Source organism: Spinacia oleracea, chromosome 4, assembly GCF_020520425.1.
Source record: "Spinacia oleracea cultivar Varoflay chromosome 4, BTI_SOV_V1, whole genome shotgun sequence".
Taxonomy (NCBI): Eukaryota; Viridiplantae; Streptophyta; class Magnoliopsida; order Caryophyllales; family Amaranthaceae; genus Spinacia; species Spinacia oleracea.
The window spans coordinates 157,775,638-157,788,759 of NC_079490.1; positions in this window are offsets into that span (position 1 = coordinate 157,775,638).

Here is a 13,122-nt window from a genome sequence, read left to right on the forward strand (position 1 = left end):
TACGTACACAACCACCTCGTAGGACAAGCAGAATATTGCGCTGGTGGCTCTATTCTCGCGGTGGCTGCGATATTGGTAGTGAAGGAAATAATGCCCTTGGTCCAAGTATGCATTCTATGTTAAGTCTAATAAATGCGGTTCAGTATTAATTAACAAGTTAATAATTCAGTGAGATCAAGTGAGCTGAATGCCTAGCTAGAGGCCGCTTCAGTTCAAGTGGAATTAATGATATTAATCCACAGCTTACTCTTGACTGAACCCGTAGGGTCACACAAATAGTACGTAAACGGATCAAGTATTTAATGACATTAGATACTCCATCTATGGATATTCGGAATCGACGGATCTTGGTTTCAGTGGGAGCTGAGATCGTCACAGGCAAGAAATGAATACTCCGGAAACGATGATATTGCCGGAAACGGAAATATGGATCGTATCGGAAATATAAATATTATCCAAGTCGTAGATGTTGCCGGAAACGGAAACATGGTACGTATCGGAAAATATTATCGGAAATGGAAATATTACCAGAATCGGAAATATTGCCGGAAACGGAAATATTGTCAGAATCGGAAATATTATCGGAATCGGAAAATAATTCCGGAAACGGAAATATTAAATATTTGTTCGAAACGGAAATTGATTCCGGAATCGGAAATATTAAATATTGTTCGTATCGGAAATGAATTCCGGAACCGGGAATTTAATCGGAAGCGTATCGTACGAATTAGCATCGGACGAGGCCTGCTGGACGAAGGCCCAGCACGAAGTCGGGCCATCGCCCAGCAAGCCAAACGCGCGCCCAGCCAAGGCAGCGCCCAGGCCCACCGCAAGGCAGGCCCAGCGCGCGCCTAAGGCCATGGGCCTCGCTGCGTGGGCTGCTGCTCGCACGCACGCATGGGCGGCCCTCGTGGCTGCCGTGTGTGTGTGTGAGTTTGTGTTCATGCACGATTCCTAAAACTATTAGAATTAGTATATGATTAAAATCCTATTCCTAAAAGGATAAATTAATTAATTAGAGTTCTTGTAGGATTCTAAGTTTAATTAATTCGTGTCCTACTAGGATTCCAATTCCCTTTCCATAACTCTATAAATACGTGCCTAGGGTCACATAGTTTTAAGAGATTAATTCAAGTATTCAAAGTGAGTTTTGAGAAAAAAAATTCAGCCACATTCCTTGCTCAATAGTACCGAAAATTCTAGTACCTTAAGGGCGATTCTAGTTGGTCAATCTTAAGGCGGATCCGGACGTGCTGTGGACTATCTACGGAGGGACGACACTTGGAGTCCTAAAGACTTGTTCTTGTTCGGTTCGGGCGCAGCTAGGGAAGGCACGCAACAAAGAGTATGCATCTAAATTATGCTATATGATTATGTGTAAATAATATGTATTCCTGGCTAAATGGTTGTTTCCGCATGATTTATGAATTGTCATATGTATCATAACCTAACAGGTAGGGTATGCGCTAAATCAGCCTTGAGAATGTTGCCTCCTTGCCGGCGTCGCCATAGGAGGTTAGGATTTTTTAGCTTTTTAATTAATTTTGTTGATTTTGCAATTTTAGGTTTTAGATTGATTTTTTCGATTTTGCAATTTTTGTTTAATTATCTTTGTTTATTTTATCGTCGTAGTTGGTGGCTTTGATGGAGGCGGCGCCGGTGATTCTCCTTGTCGCAATAGCCGTCGGAGATGGACGGGGAACGGAACTGGAACGGAAGACTAAACGAGAGAGAGTCGCGGGAGGAGAGGCGACGATTAGCCACCTCGCAATCTGCCTCGTTCCCTCGGTGCGGCCAAACCTAGTTCAGTGTGGCTGGAGGTTGTCGGCTCCTCTTCGCGAGGCTGGTGGTGGTTGTGGTTTGGGGCTCCTCTTCACCCGTACCAGGCTTTGGTGCTGCTGCATTTTTTTTAGTTAATAGTTGTAATTTTTATATCCTTTTTGTTACATTTTTTTGCGTAAATATTTTGTTTAGTCAAGAATAATTCCCTTTTAGTTAAGAATAACTCTATTTTAGTTACAATTTTGGTTCATCTCCTCTGATTGTGAGCTTCGGTTTAGTTATTCATATTCATTGTTTTAGTTAAGAATTTTATTGTTTTAGTTATGTTTTAATTATATTTAGTTATAAAGTAAAATGGATTAGTTGCGTTTTTTTTTCAATTATTATTTTACTTATATTTTTTTTGTATTTAGTTAAGAAATAAATAATTTTAGTTATTTATTATTTTCAATTAGTTTTGAGATTGAAATCGGTTAGTTAATAAATAAAACCAATTAGTTGAGGAATAGATTCAATTAGTTAAGGAATAGATTCAATTAGTTAAGCAATAAAACTAATTAGTAAAACACTGAAACTAATTGGTTTATAGATTTTTTTAAAAAAAATTGTTAAGCCTAAAATTCAATTAGTTATTCACTTGAACTAATTAGTTAAGGAATTGAACCAATTAGTTAAGCAATTGAACCAATTAGTTAAGTTTGAAATTCAATTAGTTAAGGTTGAGATTCAATCAATTAAGAAATCGAACTAATTAGTTAAGCATTTGAAACAATTAGTTAAGCACTTGAATTAATTAGTTAATCAATCGAACTAATTAGTTAATCATTTGAACCAATTAGTTAAGCAATGAAACCAATTAGTTAAGCACTTGAATTAATTAGTTAAGCAATCGAACTAATTAGTTAAAGCAATGGAACTAATTAGTTAAGCCTAAAATTCAATTAGTTAATCCCAAAATTCAATTAGTTAAGTTTTGGAACCAATTAGTTAAGCAATGAAATCAATTAGTTAAACATTGTAATTAATTAGTGAAACGTTGAAATTCAATTAGTTAAACATTTGAACCAATTAGTTAAGCAATCGAACTAATTAGTTAAGCATTTGAACCAATTAGTTAAGCACTTGAATTAATTAGTTAATCAATCGAACTAATTAGTTAATCATTTGAACCAATTAGTTAAGCAATGAAACCAATTAGTTAAGCACTTGAATTAATTAGTTAAGCAATCGAACTAATTAGTTAAAGCAATGGAACTAATTAGTTAAGCCTAAAATTCAATTAGTTAATCCCAAAATTCAATTAGTTAAGTTTTGGAACCAATTAGTTAAGCAATGAAATCAATTAGTTAAACATTGTAATTAATTAGTGAAACGTTGAAATTTAATTAGTTAAACATTTGAACCAATTAGTTAAGCAATCGAACTAATTAGTTAAGCATTTGAACCAATTAGTTAAGCACTTGAATTAATTAGTTAATCAATCGAACTAATTAGTTAATCATTTGAACCAATTAGTTAAGCAATGAAACCAATTAGTTAAGCACTTGAATTAATTAGTTAAGCAATCGAACTAATTAGTTAAAGCAATGGAACTAATTAGTTAAGCCTAAAATTCAATTAGTTAATCCCAAAATTCAATTAGTTAAGTTTTGGAACCAATTAGTTAAGCAATAAAATCAATTAGTTAAGCATTGTAATTAATTAGTGAAACGTTGAAATTCAATTAGTTAAACATTTGAACAAATTAGTTAAGAAATCGAACTAATTAGTTAAGCATTTGAACCAATTAGTTAAGCAATGAAACCAATTAGTTGAGCACTTGAATTAATTAGTTAATCAATCGAACTAGTTAGTTAAGCATTTGAACCAATTAGTTAAGCAATGAAACCAATTAGTTAAGCACTGGAATTAATTAGTTAAGCATTTGAACCAATTAGTTAAGCAATGAAACCAATTAGTTAAGCACTTGAATTAATTAGTTAAGCAATCGAATTAATTAGTTAAGCAATGAAACCAATTAGTTAAGCAATCGAACTAATTAGTTAAGCATTTGAACCAATTAGTTAAGCAGTTGAACCAATTTGTTAAGCAATGAAACCAATTGGCTAAGCACTTGAATTAATTTGTTAAGCAATGAAACGAAATGGTTAAGCACTTGAATTAATTAGTTACTCAATCGAACTAATTAGATAAGCATTTGAACCAATTAGTTAAGCAATGAAACCAATTAGTTTAGCACTTGAATTAATTAGTTAATCAATTAGTGAAACGTTGAAATTCAATTAGTTAAACATTTGAACCAATTAGTTAAGCAATCGAACTAATTAGTTAAGCATTTGAACAAATTAGTTAAGCAATGAAACCAATTAGTTGAGCACTGGAATTAATTAGTTAATCAATCGAACTAGTTAGTTAAGCATTTGAACCAATTAGTTAGCAATGAAACCAATTAGTTAAGCACTAGAGTTAATTAGTTAAGCATTTGAACCAATTAGTTAAGCAATGAAACCAATTAGTTAAGCACTTGAATTAATTAGTTAAGCAATCGAACTAATTAGTTAAGCAATGAAACCAATTAGTTAAGCAATCGAACTAATTAGTTAAGCATTTGAACCAATTAGTTAAGCATTTGAACCACTTTGTTAAGCAATGAAACCAATTAGTTACGTGCCTTTGAGTTAAGGTTTTGCGAGTTTTAGTTAACATTTTATTAGGTTTAGTTAAGAATTATCGTGTTTTAGTTAAGAATTATTTTGTTGATTTTACATTTAGGTGCCATCTTTAAAAAAAAAATACGTAACTAAAACTAAAAAAACATTAACTAAAACTTATAAAATCATAACTAAACCTCAAAAAATTTTATCTTACATAAAACAAATTTATATTTAACCAAAACAAAAAATTTCCGAACTAAGACAAATATATTTATAACTAAAATGAAAATTATCTTAACTAAAAACAAAATTAACCAAAACTTTTACATAGTCACTACCAAAATTCATCTAACTAAAATTTCAATCAATTTCTTGAGTTGTAATATGGAGTACAATACTCGGCATAGACTGACCAAACAAGCCAATTCATCAATTCAGCAGCCACAACATATGCTACAGTCTGATCTTTGTGGTTTGCACTCTATTCAGCAATGCCACGCCCTTTCAAGAAATAAAGTAACGTAAGTGTGCCTTCAGCAATCAAAAGAGATTTTTCAATTGGCCTGGTCATCCCTCTAGCAATTAACACAACACCTTCTTCCAAGGTGCTCAAAATACCCAACATCCTCGATCACCGATCTACGTTAATTAGCAAACGGTAATTCTCTGTCTACAACCTCACCGGAATCTCTTTCTTAAATTCAGAGAGAACGCTGACGAGTTTGAGATCGCCGTACACCGCCGTCGCTCCTCCACCATCGCTCCTCCGCCGTCGCTCCTCCACCATCGCTCCTCCGCCGTCGCTCCTCCACCGTCTGATTTTCTTTGGGGTTTTGAGCAGAGGAACGAGGAGGAGCTCCTCTGAATCTTCTGATGGTGGTGGTTGTCTCCGGCGAGAAAGAGGAGCGCAGAGAGGAGAGATAGAAAGGAGAGAGAGAGGAGAGATAGAAAGGAGAGAGAGGAGCGCATAGAGGAGAGAGAGCGAGAGAGCAGGAGAGAGAGAGGAGCTCAGAGATGAATGAAGGAGGAAAGAGAAATGAAATTTCTTATTTGTAAGCGCGTGAAAAAACCTGCGCGTGGGCAAATACACTGACGTCATCATGGTCTGACGCACACGCGCGCGTCAGGCCGTCTGACACAAAAGCAGCAGTATTAGTAATTAATTAATTAATTAAAATATCTACGTGGCACCTAATTAATTATCTACGTGACAATTGATTATTTTTTAATTATTAGAGTGTTTGATTTTCGATGGAGTTGTATATATTAGTAATTAATTAATTAATTAAAATATCTACGTGGCACCTAATTAATTATCTACGTGGCATTTGATTTTTTTAATTCAAAAAGAAATTAGAAATCTTATTTTTCATTGGCCGAAACCCTTAGTAATCATAGGTGGCGCTCTAATTTTTCAGCAGATATGCCTCCTTTATATATGTATATTAGATTTGTTCTCAATTTTTAATAATTTTTAACATATTTTGATTAATTTTTATATTATACATTAAAAAAATTGATATGTAAACATTTGAAAGATTACATTAGTGATTTAAATTTTATTTATTTATTTATTAAAGCGAAAAAATTTATAATTAAAAATTAGGTAAATTTTACTCCGTCATACACATCACCTTTAAATAAGAATTTGTTTATTTATGAAGGTACTATTGTTCCAAATATATAGGCTTGTCTCGTCAAGGATAAGTTTGATCTTGATAACTGTGCTTTCTATTAATTTGATTTTACATATCTGAACATTTTTTTCGGTGTCACTTATCTTAACGTATTTTACTTATACATTGTATTTGGTACAACTAAACTTTATGAAAAATGATATAATAAATGGACGATGATAAAGGTCGCAAGTTGCGACAACATTTAGTTGTCGCAATCTTACGTGTCGCAGTTTAATTGGTACATATAAGCGCCACGTAGGCTACGCGTCATCATAATATTTTTACTATTAATTCAATATTTCTACTACGAAAATATGTAAATAAGGTAGCCGATATAAAAAAGAAAAAAATTAGAATATTAAGATTTTCCTACCCTTTTTTATAACATGTATATAAAAAATATAAGTTAAATATTTTAATTTCCAATTTAAATCATGACACATTACAAACTTTCAAGTAAGGCGGTCTTACAGAAAAGACCGCCTTGATGGCACTAATAATAACACGTAATCGATGACAAAATACTGACGTCAGCAGTATATATACACATTTTCCTTCCCATTTACAAACCCTAATTCATTTCTTCCCCTCCCCTCAACTCGGCCCCCTTTCTCTCTCTCTTAAATACTCTTCTCCTCTCTCTCCTCTCCAGACCTAATTCTGGAAGAAATTAACGACGGTTGTCGGAGGCAAGAGAGAGAATCTCCGCCGCGATCAACTCCAGCGAATTGAACAATTTTAGCGTTGTCGTTGCTGAGGTTATGGTTGCGCGAGGAGTTAATGGTTGCCTGGTCACGGTGGTGGTTAAGGTAGTTCTTCCACCTCTTTTCTTCATCTCTCCTCCATTCTTCCTCATGTATTTAGATTTTTGATTTTCGAAATCCTGACTTGGATTTTTGATCGTTGTTCGATTGATTTTTTCGATCGATTTAGGTTTATGATTTTTTAGGTTTTTTTAATATTAATTTTGTTGATCGAAGGTGTGAGGGAGCATCCATCGCTAGATCTGTTCCTTAAGTTTTTTATTTTTCAATTTTTTTGATTTTAAAATTTAGGTTTGTGTATTTGATTGATTTGTTGTGTGGTCTAGGTAATCTCGACGGAAAGTTGCGGTGGCGCTTAGGTGGAGAGAGATTGAGCGGCGAAGGACGGAGGAGAGTTGCCGCGAGCAGAGGTGGCTTTTCGGTGCGGCTCGTGGTCTAGGCGATCTCGACGATCTTCTTGCTGGTGCTCGTTGTTGTTTGTGTTGTTGGTGTGGGAAGCTGCAGAAGCCTTGCGGTGGCCGCTAAGCCTTACGGTGTCGCGAAGGAGCAATTGGTTGTTGTTATTTAATTAGTTTTAGGTCTTTCGTTTCAGTTAAGAATATGGTTCTTTTAGTTATAATTTATTTTGTTTTAGTTAAGAATGTTGATGGTTTAGTTAATTTCGTTTCAGTTAAGAATACTTCTTTTAGTTATAAGTTATTTTGTTTTAGTTAAGAATATTGTTGTTTTAGTTACAATTATTTCATTTTAGTTAAGAATTATTTCATTTTAGTTAAGAATAATCTTTTTTTAGTTAAGATTAAATTTTTGAGGTTTAGTTAAGATTTCTGATTAGTTAAGATTTTCTGAAATTTAGTTAATATTTACTGAGTTTTAGTTACGAATTTTCAAGTTTAAGTTAAAATTTCTGATTTACTATGTTTTAGTTATGAATTTTTAAGTTTTAGTTACGATTTACTTGGTTTTAGTTAAGGTTTTTTGAGTTTTAGTTACGTATTTTTTAGTTTCAAATCAGGCCTTTGTTACGATTTTTCGAGTTTTAGTTATGATTTCACGAGTTTAAGTTACGATTTTCTTGGTTTTAGTTAAGATTTTTTGAGTTTTAGTTATACATTTTTGAGTTTCAGATAACGAATTTCAGAGTTTTAGTTAAGATACAAATTTTTAAGCATTGAAACCAATTAGTTAAGCAATTGAATCAATTAGTTAAAAAATGAAACTAATAAGTTAAGCTTTAGAACCAATTAGTTAAACAATGTAATAAACCAGTTCAGTAATGTAACATATTAGTTAAACACTGAATCAATTAGTGAAGTACTGAAACCAATTAGTGAAGCACTAGAAGCAATTAGTTATGCCATGGATTTAATTAAGTTAACCACTGGAACTAATTACTTAAGTTTGAGATTTAATTAGTTATGCCATGGATTTAATTAAGTTAACCACTGGAACTAATTAGTTAAGTTTGAGATTCAATTAGTTAAGCAACGAAACTAATTAGTTATGCAACGAAACCAAATAGTTAAGCAATGAACCAATTAGTTAAGCACTGAAACCAATTAGTTAAGCAATGAAATCAATTAGTTAAGCATTGCAACTAATTAGTTAAGATTTTATGAGTTTTAGTTAATAATAAGTGTTTAAAATTAATAACTATTCGACTCATAAATTTAACTATTTGTTTTTATACCTTAACTATTTTGTTATTCAATTAGTTATGATTTTATTACTTTTAGTTATGTTTTACACTAGTTTAGTTAGTACCAAAAAAAATTAAAAATTTTAATTACGAAAAAAAATAATTTAAGCCTGAAATCCAATTAGTTAAGTCTGAAATCTAATTAGTTAAGCTTGAAGTCCAATTAGTTAAGCCTGAAAAAAAAAATTCAAAAAAAAAAAAAATTCAAAAAAGAAATTCAATTTTTTTTAAAAAAAAAATTTTACATGCTGACGTCAGCACATGCGCCAACATGGCTGCCAACGAGGCTGCCAGCAAGACTGCAAACAAGGCGGTCTTTTCTGTGAGGCGGTCTCACACAAAAGTTTCTCATGACACATAAGCATGCCACGTCATCATTGTGACACGGCTTAAAGTTCGCATGTTGCGACCTTTATCATTTTCGATAATAAATATATGCAATGAGACGATTATAAGACCACACATAACTATATTCTTTCCTAGGTATAAATCACAATTGATAGTCAAAGTAGATTATAAAAAGTGTTAAAAGTCAAACTGCGTCAACTAAAAAGAACGAAGGAAGTATGACGTGACACCACCTTTTTATCTAAGATGAAGCTCTGTGATATCTAATGGAGTACCTAGTCCGACATATAATGTATTTTCAGAAAACAAACTATGCTTTCATGCTCTCTTGTCTGACCAAGCAATGTGTTGACCTAGTGAAAAATATTGCACATTCCAATTAAAAGGTTGAAGGTCAATCTTCTACTAAGGACACTTTAAAGGAGAATTTACCCCTACTCTCAATGTATTTAACCTGCATACTAATCTGGACCGAATTAAGCCGTGTAGGATTCTGCTCTGATACGGTAATTCATCTTACCTTCTTAAAAAAAATGCTCTCTTGTCTAGTGTATCTCCGGTCTCCATCCAGCCAAACCGTTTCCAATTCCTTTGCACATTTGGTGAATTGGTGGTCACATATAGGAGTCCGGGTCCTCTGGAGTTCTAAAATAACTCTACAAGGTAGAGTTGTATCTAAACCATACATTTTAAAATCAATGGCTCATATTTATGAGAAAATATAGGGGGAATTTTGGAAAGATAATATATGAACCATTGATTTTTCATTCAATGGTTGATATGCTCAAACTCTACATTGTAGAGTTATTTTACAACTCTAGAGGATCCAAAACCCACATGTAGCTATTGCAATGGAAATCCACATCATTATCCCTTGTAGTTATAAAATGTATTTTCGGTTTGTTTCGTAAATGTTTCGGACAGTTCAATAATCATACCGATTGGTCAATTAGTGGGTTACTATTCATATGATTACTGGTTCAAAAGAATCCAAATGTCAATTGAGAATTCAATTCGTAGATTATGGCACAATTAAGATGGTGCACCTAAAGAATATAAATACACATGTAAAAAACCATGACAATGTAATAAAAGAATAAAAAATATTTGTTTTATAAAATTGAGAAATAATAAATATAACTCATTCCATTAACATTAATTATGTTTTGTTTTTTTGTATAAACACTTGAATTTTTGGATGCATTATATTAACTGTGCGTTATTATCAACCATCTAAATTATCTATATATGTATTTGTTTTTGATATGTTTAAACTGAAGGAAATAATGCCCTTGGTCCAAGTATGCATTCTATGTTAAGTCTAATAAATGCGGTTCAGTATTAATTAACAAGTTAATAATTCAGTGAGATCAAGTGAGCTGAATGCCTAGCTAGAGGCCGCTTCAGTTCAAGTGGAATTAATGATATTAATCCACAGCTTATTCTTGACTGAACCCGTAGGGTCACACAAATAGTACGTAAACGGATCAAGTATTTAATGGCATTAAATACTCCATCTATGAATATTCGGAACCGACGGATCTTGGTTTCAGTGGGAGCTAAGATCGTCACAGGCAAGAAATGAATACTCCGGAAACGATGATATTGCCGGAAACGGAAATATGGATCGTATCGGAAATATGAATATTATCCAAGTCGTAGATGTTGCCGGAAACGGAAACATGGTACGTATCGGAAAATATTATTGGAAATGGAAATATTACCAGAATCGGAAATATTGCCGGAAACGGAAATATTGTCAGAATCGGAAATATTGCCGGAATCGGAAAATAATTCCGGAAACGGAAATATTAAATATTTGTTCGAAACGGAAATTAATTCCGGAATCGGAAATATTAAATATTGTTCGTATCGGAAATAGATTCCGGAAATGGAAATTTAATGGGAAGCGTATCGTACGAATTAGCATCGGACGAGGCTTGCCGGACGAAGGCCCAGCACGAAGCCGGGGCCATCGCCCAGCAAGCATGCGCGCCACAAGCCCAGCCAAGGCAGCGCCCAGGCCTACCGCAAGGCAGGCCCAGCGCGCGCCAAGGGCCACGGCTGCGTGGGCCGTGATGCGCGGGCTGCTGCTCGCACGCGCATGGGCAGCCCTTGTGGCTGCCGTGTGTGTGTGAGTTTGTGCTCATGCGTGATTCCTGAATCTGCAAGAGTCAGTGTATGATTAAATGTATATTCCTAATTGGATAAATTAATTAAATAGAATTCATGTAGGATTCTAATTCCAATTAATTCGCATCCTACTAGGATTACGATTCCTTTTCCATAACTCTATAAATAAAGGCCTAGGGGTCATAATTTATACACAAGTTTCAAAGTATTCAAAAGTGAGTTTTTTGAGAGAAAATCAAACACACATCTTGCTCAAAAGTGCCGAAATTTTCTAGTACCTTAAGGGCGATTCTAGTTGGTCAATCTTAAGGCGGATCCGGACGTGCTGTGGACTATCTACGGAGGGACGACACTTGGAGTCCTAAAAGACTTGTTCTTGTTCGGTTCGGGCGCAGCTAGGGAGGGCACGCAACAAAGAGTATGCATCTAAATTATGCTATATGATTATGTGTAAATAATATGTTGTCCTGGGTTAATGGTTGTTTCCGCATGATTTATGTAATGTCATATGTATCATAACCTAACAGTGGTATCACGAGCCCCTTATTATTTTCATAATCTAAATTGCATGAACATGGTTAAATATTACAAATTTGCAAGAATTAAAAGGGGTGATTAATTTTCGTAATTGTTAATTAATTGCAAATTGCGTTTATTTAATTATATGTACGCAGTTTTTCGGCAGTTTCTTCATTACTCATCCGAATTGAGTGATTTTTGTGTCAATTCCGCATGTAAAAGGCATTCTAAAATTTTGACAAAAATAGTATTTTTCTGCCGAACCCAGAATTCTCAAATTCGAAGTCTAACTATGACTTTTCGAAGGTTTTAGTTTTTCGAATGCAAAATTTCGTAAATTTAAGATGTTAAATTAAATATTTGCTATTCCTGTTGATAAATCTTGAATTTTTGATTGACCTACTGCATATGTTTAACAAGTTTGAATGCCTAGTCTTGTTAATTATGCAATCTAATTTGTAATTATGATTAATTTGTTGAAAATTAGAATAATTTAGAATTAATTTGATTTTCATAATTAATTGTAATTTAATTAGAAACCTATGATTAAAAACCACCATAAAAATTGTAAATTTACGATAAATTTTAAATTTTTATGACCTAGACTTGAATCCATATCAATCGGAAATCAATTGGATAATAAATTTTCGATTTTTTCGCCCTAAAATTATGAAATTAATAATATTTATTAATTTGTCATTAATTTTAAATATAAATTTTAAATTTTTATGCGATTCGTTCAAATAACTTGCACGCACGAAGCAATGGACGCTTCGTGTTACCCTTAAGGGGTGTTGTATAATGCGGGCATGCGACGACGAGCAAGGGAGCTCGTCGCCCGTGCGGCACGAATGCAATGAGCAAGGGCGTAGTGCACGAGCGCAAGGCAGCAGCCCTGCCTTGTGTCGTGTGCCACGAGCAATGAACGAATGGGCATGGGCGAAGGGCGAGCCAAGGCAGTCGCGTGTGGGCAGCAAGCGAGCTGCGCCACAACGCGCGCTGCCTCGCACAAGTGCGCGCAGCCTCGCGCGCAGCGAGCGCAAGCTCGCGTGCCACGAGCGCTGCGCCCAGCACTGCTCGCGCGCGCAGCGCGCGATGTCGCTCGCCCAGCGAGCGATGTCGCGCACCAGCGAGCGATGGCTCGCGCCAGCGAGCGATGGCTCGCGCGCGCAGCGCGCGATGTCGCTCGCCCAGCGAGCGATGTCGCGCCCCAGCGAGCGATGGCTCGCGCGCACAGCGAGCGAGCCAGCGCGCCCAGCGAGCGATCTCGCGCGCGCACTGCGAGCGATAGCTCGCGTGCGATGGGGCGCTGTGCGGAGGCTTGCGATGAGACAGCAGCAGCTATGCGACGAGCGCATGGGCTGCGCGCACATGGCCAGCAATGGCTGTGTGCGTACGGCCCATGGGCATGCAACGCGTAGGGTGTTTGCGTTACGATTAGATCGTTTTGAATGTTTAATTTGAAAATTTCAGTTCACGAAATTTTAATTAATTTTAAAATTAATAATTTGAATTAATTTCTTGGATTTTAATTTTGAATATTA